Below are 9,868 nucleotides of genomic sequence, written 5' to 3'. Positions count from 1 at the left end.
CTGTCTACTACGCCGTCTACTACAGCTGTCTACTACAGCTGTCTACTTTCAGGTCTGCTTGCATACTGCACAGAACCGTTTACAAACCCGGCCTGAGTCGTTTCTTTCTCTGCAAACTGATTACAGGGAATTCCACGTGAAGCCACAGATGTAGGCTGGGAAAGAGAAAGTAATGTAATGTGCCACTTCCATTTGATGATAAAGTGCTGCTGTGTATGCCCAACTTTATACCTTGGTGAGTCAGAAAACACCCAGTTCAAATGGGCACCTCAGATATCATGGTAATTTGGTTGGTCCAGGGTTAAGCATTCAGTTTCTACTAAGGCCCAGTAGCAGGCCAAGAGCTATTTCTCAAAAAGAGAGAAGTTGTCAGCAGAGGATAGCAGAGTTTTGCTCCAAAATCCTAAGGGCCTAGGCTGCAATTCACTTATATGGGCCTGCCAAAGATTCCAAACAGCCTCCCCATACATCACTGACACTTTAGGCACCATTGAATCTGCTGGATTGTATGACCCAAATTGCAGGGCAGCCTGCATCGGAGTCTGGACTTCTCTCTTGCTCTGATCCCCGCCCATAACTAGCAGCTTTTCAGGTTTTTCAGTAAACAGGTTAGAATAATACACTCAAATGAAGAGCATTGCCTCCAAACTCCAAAAAGTCCTACTAAGTGTTATGTCTCTCTTTTAATTGTAGAAGGGGACAGATAAAACAATGTATCCTTCATTTTGGAAGGGATATCACAGCATGCCCCACATCACTGGATCCCTGGAAATTTCACAAAGGTAGAAGGCCCTTGAATTTTTTCCAGATTTATTCCCCACCCTCTGACACACAGATGTCTTACAAATAAGTCTAGAGCAGTTGCTACTTCTTGCTCACTAGGTCTCATTAGCATGATGTCATCAATGTAATGGACCAGTGTGATATCTTGTGGAAGGGAAAGGTGATCATAATGGCCTGAATGTTTGTGCCCCTCAAAATTCATATGTTGAAATTACAACCCCTAATGTGATGGTATTACAAGGTGGGGCCTTTGGAAAGTGATTACGTCATGAGGATGTAGCCCTCATGAATGGGATTAGTGCCCTTATAAAAGTGACCCCAGAGAGCTCTCACTCTCTTTCTGCCATGCGAGGATACTATGAAAAGTCCAGCAGTCAGCAACCTGGAAAAGGGATCTCACCAGAACCTAATCATGCTGTCTGTCTGATCTTGGACTTCTAGCCCCCAGAACTGTGAGAAATAAATTTCTATTGTTTGTAAACCACACGGTCTGTGGTACTTTGTTATAGCAACCTGAATGGACTAAGACAGTGATCAATTTCCCTTGAACCAAATTTTGACATAGAGTTGGAGAATTGATACATTCCTGAGGTAGAACAGTGCCGGTCTATTGCTGGACTCACCAGCTGCAGGTAGTAGTCAAGGTTCTCCAGCGAAACAGAACCAATAACATGTATAGGCTATACAGAATTGGCTCAGTGATTATGGAGGCTGAGAAGTCCCATGATCTGCCATTTGCAAACTGGAGACCCAGAAAAGCTAGTGATGTAGTATTAGTCTGAGGTCAAAGGCCTGAGAATCGGGGCACCTGGGTGGCTCAGATGGTTGAGCATCTGCCTTCGGCTCAGGTCTTGATCCCAGGGCCCTGGGATCGAGCCCCGCATCGGGCTCCTGGCTCAGCGGGGAGCCTGCTTCTGCCTCTCCCCCTGCTCATGCTCTCTCTCTCTCTCTCTATCTCTGTGTCTCAAATGAATAAATAAAATCTTAAAAAAAAAAAAAAAAGGCCTGAGAATCAAGAAAACCAATAGTGTAAGTTTTAGTCCAAGTGCAGAAGACCTATGTCCCACCTAAGTAGTCAGGACAAAGAGAGAAAATTCTCCCTTTCTCTGCCTTTTTGTTTTATTTGGGACCTCCGTGGATTAGATGGTGCCCATTCATATGGGGGAGGGCAATCTGCTTGACTCAGTGTATTGAGTAAATGCTAATCTCATCTGGAAACACCCTCATAGCCTCACCTAGAAATAACGTTTAGCCAAATATCTGGGTACCCTGTTGTCCAGTCAAATCAGTACATAAAAATTAGCCACCACACCAGCTGACAGCAAACTATTTCTGGTGGTCCTTATCGACAGGTATGGAGAGAAAAGCATTTGCGAGCCCAACAGCTCTACACACCACATACCAGGGAATGTGTTAATTTGTATCCCCATGCTCATCCTTTTCTCTCCCCACATTGTCCAGTGACATTAGGAGTAACCAGCCAATAAATAAATACCTTTCTTGGTATCTGTAGTCCTAAAAACAAAGATTACTTAGCTTGTGGGTGAAAGATGCAATGAACTGAAAATCACCTGGTCTGTGAAATAGTAGGATTCTTCTAGGAGTGTATAATTCATTTATTTATTCATTAATTTATTAAAACAAACAGTTATTGAATGCCTCTTATGTTCCAGGGACTGTGCTAGGTGCCGGAATACAACAGAAAACCAAAGTCCTGCCTTCCTAGAGTTTCCATAATGTGAGAAAGGCAAAAATTAAACAAGTTTGTATGTTAGGTGGAAGAAAAATAAAGCAGGGTAAGGAGATATAAAATGGCTGAAATTGAACTATTTTATGTAGTGTGATCAGATAAAGTTGTCACCTTATAGAGTGTCCTGATAAGATACGGGACTAAAGAATATAGTAACAGGGGCACCTGGCTGGGTCAGGTGGAAGATCATGCAACTCTTGATCTTGTGATGATGAGTTAGCCCCTTGTTGGGCATAGAGCCTACTTTAAAAAATAAATAGTAAAATTTATGAAGAAAAGAATATAATAACATAAGCTATGAAGATACAGAGCATTTCAAGCTGAAGTTTAAGAACAAAGGCAAAGGCTTTGAGACAAGAGTGGCTTCCCATGGTCAAAGCAAAGTAGCCGATCTAGCTGGAGCAGAGTGAGCAGGGGGAGTGAGACGCTCGTGATGTTGCACATCTGGTAGCAAAATTTCCACCTCTGAACATTCCATTCCATTTGTTTTTGTTGTTGTTGTTGTTTTACATTCCATTTGATTTTTTGCCAACTGGCTCACTTTGGCCTAGTCTTATAAAAAACCGAACAAACCAAACACCTCAAGTTAATGAGTGAAGAACCAAATGAGGTAGTTAAAAGAGATGGTGAGTTGAGAAACCTTGGTTCTAATTCCCACTCTGCCACTACCTTACACTTTGACCTTGAGCAAGGGTGTGTTTGAGCAAGAGTGAATAGAAGCAAGTAAAGGTGAAAGGGAAGGCACAGAACCATCATAGGGCTTTGAATGCCATGTTAAGGAATCTTGACGCTGTCCAGAGGCTTCAAAGTCAGGTTCCTACAGAGAGCAAGCTAGTATGTAAATGAGTCAAGTGGTCTGTGTGTTACTGCTATGGGAACTGAGAATTGGAAGAGACAAGCCAGCTACCCAGTCCTAATGATGGCACCAGGAACGCAGGCTCAGTAACCTATCTTACTTGTTTTCTAAGATAATTCACAATTGGGGGATTTTACAAAAATCTCCCAATTTTTAAAGCTTAGCAACTTACTCAATTTTTTGTTAAACCCAGAGGACTGAACAATATATTTCAGCAGACCAAATATGACCCACTGTATGTCCAAACACAACCTGGACAATGAGAGCCATGAAGAGTTGTGTCTAGGAATGACTTGGTCAGACTATTTTCAGGGTTCTTTGCTTATCTGAGCTATTTATATTTATTTCTGTCTTCCTCACCTGTTTGATCCTGGCAGTATTCAGCTCTGTACTCCTGCCTGAATCAGAGGCTATGTACTCCTGCCTGAATCACAGCACTAAGTCCATCAGAGACATTGCTATGGACTGAAATCCCCTCAAAATTTGTGTGTTGAAGCCCTAACCCCCAATGTAATGGTATTTGGAATTGGGTCCTTTGGAAAGTAATTAGGTTTAGATGAAGATGTGAGGGTGGGGCCCTCATGATGGGACTGGTGCCCTTATAAGAAAAGACTCCAGAGAGCTTACTTGCTAGTTCTTGGCCATGGAAAGACACAGCAAGAAGGTGACCATCTGCAAGCCAGGAAGAGAGCTCTCACCAGAACTCAACCATGCTGGCACCCTAATCTCAGACTTCCAGGCTCCAGAACGCTGACAAAATAAATATCTGTTGTTTAGGCTACCCTGTCTATGGAATTTTGTTATGGCAGCCTAAGCTGACTAAGACAAGCATCAATAATGTTCAAAAATAAACTTCTTAAAGTTTTTACAATTAGCATCAAGAGTCTTAAATATATTTGCTCATAGCCTTCGACTCATGAATTTGCTTCTAGAAATTTAACCTAAAGAATCAATCAGGGATAGGGGTGCCTGGGTCGCTCAGTCATTACGTGTCTGCCTTCGGCTCAGGTCATGATCCCAGGGTCCTGGGATCCAGCCCTGCATTGGGCTCCCAGCTCCGCCGGAGGCCTGCTTCTCCCTCTCCCACTCCTCCTGCTTGTGTTCCCTCTCTCACTGTGTCTCTCTCTGTCAAATAAATAAATTAAGTCTTTAAAAAAAAAAAAGAATGAATCAGGATAAAATACAGTACTCTGTATGCTAGAGTTTTATCTCATCTTGATGTATTGTAGTGAAAAATTGGGAGGAAAACCCTAAATTTCCAGCAGTAGGGATCAAGGAATGAATTATATCACATATAAGCATTCTGCAACCATTAAAAATTATGTTTGGGGGCACCTGGGTGGCTCAGTCGGTTGGGTGTCCAACTCCTGGTTTCATCTCAGGTCATGATCTCACAGTCCCTGCTCAGTGCGGAGTCAGCTTCAATTTCTTTCTCCTTCCCCTTCTGCCCCTCCCCACTTGTGCGAATGCTCTCTCTCTCGCAAATAAATAAATAAAATCTTTTAAAAAATTATGTTTGGGGTGCCAGGCTGGCTCAGTTGGTAGAGCATGCAACTCTTGATCTTGGGGTCATGAGTTCAAACCCCACTTGCAGATAGAGTTTGCTTTTAAAAAAATTCATTAAAGGGGCACCTGGGTGGCTCAGTTGTTTGAGTGACAGACTCTTGGTTTCAGCCCAGGCCTCAATCTCAGGGTTGTGGGACTGAGCCCCGCATCAGGCTCCATGAGATTCTCTCTCTCCTTTTCCCTCTGCTCCTACCCTCCCCACCCTGTTAGCGCTCTTGCTCTCTCTCTCTCTCAAAAAAAAGTCATTAAAAATTACATTTAAGAAGGGGTGCTTGGGTGGCTCAGTCGGTTTGTTACAGAACCTGGACTGGATCACCTGACAGAAGAACCAAATGGCACTCGGAGATCTTGGAAGACAGGGGGTTTATTTAATGCTGGCGGGCGCAGAGGAGAGTGATCTCCAAAGGTCTGCCCCGAGCACAAACAAAGGGGGTAATTTATACACTTCTACTTCCGCATACTTGGTACTTTCGCACACTTAGCAGGTGGGGCAGGAGGGAAAGCCCAGGACAGCGGGACTGGGATTCCCTTGCTGGCTTGGTTGGCCACCTTAGAACACAGATTTCCCTTATCAGGTTGAGCGTCTGCCCTCGACTCAGGTAATGATCCCAGGATGCTGGGATAGAGCCCGGCATCGGGCTCCCTGCTCAGTGGGGAGCCTGCTTCTCCCTCTCCCTCTGCAGCTCCCCTGCTCTCTCTCTCTCTCTCTCTGTCAAGTAAATAAATAAAATCTTTTTAAAAATTATGTTTAAGGAATATTTAATATTATGAAAAGTATCATGAAATGTAGTAAGTGGAAAAAGCAAGCTACACAACTATAATTTATATACTACAAATATAAGCATGTTAAAGGCAGAATATACATATAATAGTAATATATAATATATAATAAACATATGCAAAGAATAAAAAACCAATGTTATCATTGGTTCTCTCTTGGTAGTGGGACTAGGATTTTTTCTTTCTCTTTCTTTTTTAGGATGTTTTCTCCCTCTCTCTTTAAAGGAATTTTTTGGAGGGACGGGACGCCTGGGTGGCTCAGTCAGTTAAGGTCCAACTCCTGATTTCAGCTCAGGTCATGATCTCAGGGTTGTGAGATAGATCCCCGAGTGGGGGCTCCACACTGGTCTGGGAGCCTACTGGGAGTCTGCTTAAGATTCTCTCTCTTCGGGGCGCCTGGGTGGCTCAGTCATTAACCGTCTGCCTTTGACTTCTGTCATGATCCCAGGTTCCTGGGATCGAGCCCCGCATCGGGCTCCCTGCTCAGCGGGAAGCCTGCTTCTCCCCCTCTTACTCCCCCTGCTTGTGTTCCTTCTCTTGCTGTGTTTCTCTCTCTGTCAAATAAGTAAATAAAACCTATTAAAAAAAAAAAAAGATTCAGGGGCGCCTGGGTGGCTCAGTCGTTAAGCGTCTACCTTCTACTCAGGTCATGATCCCAGGGTCCTGGGATCGAGCCGCGCATCGGGCTCCCTGCTCGGCAGGAAGCCTGCTTCTCCCTCTCCCACTCCCCGCTGCTTGTGTTCCCTCTCTCGCTGTGTCTCTGTCAAATAAATAAAATCTTTAAAAAAAAAAAAAAAAATTCTCTTCCTCTCCCTCTCTCCCTCCTGCTCCCGCTCTCCAATCAATCAAGGAATTTTTTTTAAGTTACAGACAGAATACATGGTGTCATTAAAGGGCGCCTGGATGGCTCAGTTGTTTAAGCGACTGCCTTCAGCTCAGGTCGTGATCCTGGAGTCCCGGGATCGAGCCCCACAGCCCCACATCAGGCTCCCCACTCCGCAGGGAGCCTGATTCTCCACCCTTTCATGCTCTCTCTCTATCATTATCTCTCTCAATAAATAAATTTTAAAAACTTAAAAAAATTAAAAAAAATTTTAAAGTGTATGAAGAATCGTATAATTTCTCTATTGGCCCTCCACCCCAGAGGTAACTGGATACTAAGTTTGTTGCCAACTGTATATCTTTACAGACAGTCCATGAGATTATTCTATATATATTCTATATATATCATTGTGCAGCTTATTTTTTGTTTTAACATTAAATCCTGCACACCTTTTCATTTCACATAGCTACCTCCTTCTGTTTCTTTGCAAGATGTACCATTGTGTGGGCGAAAGTATCTTATTTTAACCAATCCCCTTTGATGGGTATTTTGATCGCTTCCAGTTTTATGCTTTTACCACGATAGAACAACCAACAGGAGTAATACCAGCTTAGGGCAGAAAGCCTAAAAAACATTAAAAAATCAAAAAGGGAAAGATATCATTTCGTATTATTTCTTTTTTACCTTTATACTTTTCTGTATTTCCTAAATTTTCTGCAATAACATATGTCACTTATAATTTGGAGGGGAAACACGTAAACTAAAACCAAACGCTCATTAAAAAGAAGAAAAGGAAAGAGAAAAAAAAGAAAGAAGCGTAAATAGACGGAGTAGTCCCGGCCCCCTTCCACGAAGCGGGGGCCGGACGGAGGGAGGGGCAGGCAGGCACGGTCTGCACCAATCACAGCTCGGTTGATAGGCAGAGTCAGAAGATTTGAAGATACTCCCCGCCCCGCAAACAGCCTCGGGGCTTAGTTTCCTTAACGAGCCAGGAAACCTGCCTGCGCCTAGCCTGCGCGCCGCTGCGGGCTGCTATTGGCTGCCATATAACCCCGCCCATCTTCCTGCTCATTGGCTGCCGCGGTTTACGTAAGAGGAGCCTGTTGCCGAGCGAAAAGAAGTGCTGTAGCTTTCGCTAGGAAGAGAGAGGACTGTAACAGTACATGGTGCCTTTGGGTCAAAAAAGCAATGATACTAACCACCGTTAATCCATTTCCTGCTAAATGCCAGGCTCTGTGCTCCAAAGTTTTAAAATATTAATGGTTAAATCACCTTTCTTGAGCACCCACTATCTGCCAGTCATTGAGTCAGATATTTTAAAGTAAGAACAGTAACATATAAATACTAGTAATTACAGTTTATTGAGCACTTAATCTGCATCAAGCCTTGTTAAGGAATTTGTATGCATTAGCTCTCATCCTCACAACAGCCCCTGTGGAAGTAAACTTGATTGCCCCATTTTACACAGCAGGAAACAGTTTGAGAGAAGTGAAGTGACTTGCCTAGGTTCACACAGCTAGAAAGGGTTAGAACTGAAACTTCAATTCCGATATCCTGATTCCAAGTCCAACTTATTTTCTGGGGGGAGTGGGTAGAGAAGTCTTTCAGTAGGAAGAGATGGGACAGGATGGTGACAAGGGCCAGAGACATTACTCCAAGGACAGACCTCAGGGCGACTGTCTGAAAATGGGAAGTGTAGGATTTCTAGGAGTGGAGAAGAGAGGGAAAGAGGGAGAGAACAGAAGAGCAAAATCAATTTTGTTTTGTTTTGTTTTTTTCTGGAAATGTGAGGCTCCCAGGGCAGCCTATAATGGTGCAAGTGACCCTGCAGTGGGGGCTTGGACAAAGGTTCTAGTCTCTGCCCTGTGACCAACTTTCTGGGGGCCCTCAAGCTTCCTGCCTGTAAGATGAAAGAGTAAGCCAGAACAACGGGAAGTACATTCAGGCTGGGAGGTCTTTTGGGAGTCTGGTCCCTGCTGGCATCAAAGGAATCCTCAGCAACCACACGAATTTATTTAGCTGTTGCCTGGACTCTTTTCAGGACCTTTAGGCGGTGACATGGGACCTGACAATCCTATAAACTCAAAATGGTTTTGGGGTGGCCTTCAAGCCATCCTTTTGCCCAGTCCGTTCTGAACTGTAGCAGAGTGTTGCCTGCAGGGGGCGCCCACGGCTCACTCAGCCAACAAAACCAAACTGAAATTCTTAGTGAATTATACCAAAGCACCCAGCTGGTCAGTTTTTGTATTTTATTAAGAGGGGTGAGGCTTTTGAAACCTGATCGTTTCTGTCCGCAGTATACAATTGACGAAACTGAATTACACACATTGCCCAGCACGAGTCCTCTCTACAGTGGCTCTGAAGGGTTGGAGCTCATTTCAGTTCCTTTGTTTTACAGATGAGGAAACAAATTCTAAAAGCTAAAAAAAAAAAAGAAAAGAAAAGAAAAAAAGAAAAAAAAATCACTTTAGGTCGCATAGCTAAAATCTAGCACCCTAGGTGCCTGACTCCTGGGCAGTGGTCTTAGGAGACAGTTGGCTATGTTTCCTAGAGTCTGTGGCCGTCCTACCCCTTAATGCACAACTCCAAGGGACAATTTAAATTTTGGTTGTAAGGCTTGACAGCAGGGACCTGTCAGCCAGAAGGATCTTCCTAGCACCTAGCACAATGCCTGCGTAATGAGTAATTAAATGTACGAATGTGTGAATGAGCCATGGAGGGTGGGTCTGATTTATCAAACCAGTTGGAGTTAGGTATCTTTCCTGAAAGCTCCCCCAGGGCAGGAATTATATTCTGAGATGGGGGTGGGGGGGCAGTGAAAACAATAAAAAGAGCTCAGAAAATTACGGCTGGGGTATAAATCACAGCCCCAGGTATGGTCAGGGTACAAGGTTATTATAGCAAAGTGATTCCAGAATTTGGGATCAGAAAATTAATTCAGGAAGAATGAACACAGAACAGATGAGAATCCCATTAGGGTTAAAATCTGTGAGAGGGTCTGAAGCTGAAGAAACCTCAAAAACATTTCAAATCCAATCTAGATGTATCTTCGGGGCTGGAATGTGATTGAAGAATAAAAAAAGCTTTGGCCAATCAGTGGCCTCAACATAGCTGATGCAAGAGTCGAGCGAGTATGGCAACAGGAGGTGGAGATCTTTACTGAACCAAAAATACAAGGTGTGGGGGAGGGGAGGAATAAGCCCAGCCTGTGTCACCAGGCCATGCCTTGCTGGGCAAGCAGCTTCACTGCTGGATTTCCAGAGCCCAGGGCAGAGCTTGGTACACACTAGCTGGTCAATAAATGTTTACT

Source organism: Phoca vitulina, unplaced genomic scaffold (assembly GCF_004348235.1).
Source record: "Phoca vitulina isolate PV1807 unplaced genomic scaffold, GSC_HSeal_1.0 scaffold2, whole genome shotgun sequence".
In the NCBI taxonomy this organism is placed as follows: Eukaryota; Metazoa; Chordata; class Mammalia; order Carnivora; family Phocidae; genus Phoca; species Phoca vitulina.
The sequence above is the reverse complement of the archived record's forward strand: the minus strand, read 5'-3'. Positions refer to the sequence as shown.